The sequence below is a fragment of the Condylura cristata genome, unplaced genomic scaffold (genome assembly GCF_000260355.1).
Source record: "Condylura cristata isolate star-nosed mole 26May11 unplaced genomic scaffold, ConCri1.0 scaffold00006, whole genome shotgun sequence".
Taxonomy (NCBI): Eukaryota; Metazoa; Chordata; class Mammalia; order Eulipotyphla; family Talpidae; genus Condylura; species Condylura cristata.
In genome coordinates this window covers 18,047,189-18,048,411 of record NW_004567107.1, presented here as the reverse complement: position 1 = coordinate 18,048,411, position 1,223 = coordinate 18,047,189, and positions in this window count along the sequence as shown.

The following is a 1,223-nucleotide window of genomic DNA, read 5'->3' as shown; positions in this document are numbered from 1 at the left end:
GAAGTACACTGCTGAGGGGAGCAGCGGGCGGGCCAGGAGAGGTCTGCCTCGCCATGTGGACTCCTCCGGGGCAGGCGGGAATCGAACTCTTGAGGAAGTAAGTGGCTTAAGCTTCATAGTGCAGTGCTTTAACCCGCTGCGCCACCAGGGAGGGCCCCCATGACAATTTTTAAAGCCCCTCATGAAACTATTATGTGCCCACTCCCCATTGCTGGAGTGTGGGTGTGGGAGCAATCAGATCAAAGTTCCAAGCTGTTCATTTCTTTCTGATACCTGAGGTAAGGTCAATTAAGTCCCCAGCAGCCATTTCCCCTCTGTCGATGGGAAATATAATAATAGAAGCCCTTATCTTCTATTATTTTGTTTTGTGAAAAAGGAAACTCCGGAGCAGTGCAAATTCCTTCTGTTCTCCTGTTGGAAAGGTCCGGAATTCACGCCTACTACTACTAATATATCTCAAGCATGAGAAGGAGGAGAAGGGGGGAGAAAGAGTCACAGGCAGGCAAGCAAAAAAAAAAAGAACAAGTGAGAGCCTTTATTTAGTACTCCATGTGCTTGTACTTCCAAACCCTGCAAGTTATTCCTTTTCTGGTTTCAATAACTTTTCATATTAACTTTGTCAAAACTTTTGTTTCTCTTTTAATGTGTATAAATAAATGTTATTCAGTTCCCGGGTTAAAGAAAATGGTTGCTTGCTAAGATTTGGAAACAAGGACATTCAGTACAAAAGAAATAAGTAACTATTTTCCATATCATGTTTTAGGTGTCAGGCCACATTGTTTTTTTTCTTTAAAGATTTGCTTATTTATGCATACAGAACTGGGGTACAGGCCAGAAGTTTGGGTAGGTGGGAGGATTCACCAGAGACAGAGTGGGGAACAGAACAGGTGAAATACACTGCTGAGCAGCAGGCAGATCAGGAGAGGTCTGTGATGCCATGTGGGTCAGCTCCCTGGCCCCGGATCGAACTTGTGCAGAAGCGGCTGCTGATAGCTTCACAGTACTGTGCTTTAATCCATTGCATTACCAATTTTGAACTTTGACACTGTAAATATTTTGTTTCAGTTGTTCTACATTTTGCTTTGCTTCTTAACTACATTTTCGAGGCATGCAGACACTATGATTACAAATTATGGTTCCAGTTCTTTCAGTATCCATTTTACATGGCTCAAGCTCCCATTATATAAGAACAAGTTCCCAGCCACTCTCCCAAAAAACTTTGG